This window comes from Mus caroli, chromosome 11 (assembly GCF_900094665.2).
Source record: "Mus caroli chromosome 11, CAROLI_EIJ_v1.1, whole genome shotgun sequence".
Taxonomy (NCBI): domain Eukaryota; kingdom Metazoa; phylum Chordata; class Mammalia; order Rodentia; family Muridae; genus Mus; species Mus caroli.
Genome location: NC_034580.1, coordinates 85,528,660 through 85,528,932, shown reverse-complemented (window position 1 = coordinate 85,528,932; position 273 = coordinate 85,528,660).

Genomic DNA, 273 nt, shown 5'->3' with positions numbered 1-273 from the left:
GTTTGGTTATACACACACAATCAGATTCATCTATCTATCTATCTATCTATCTATCTATCTATCTATCTATCTATCTATCTATCTATCTAATCTATCTATCTATCTGATAGAATCTCCCTACTTAGCTGGGACTGGCCTCAAACTTATTACTTAGACCATGTTAGTCTCAAACTCACTGAAACCCTCCTGGCCCAGTTTCCTAACTGAGCTGAGATTACATGTCACATCAATACTCCCTGTAACCAGAATGAAGCTTGAGTTAGCTCAAGTCAG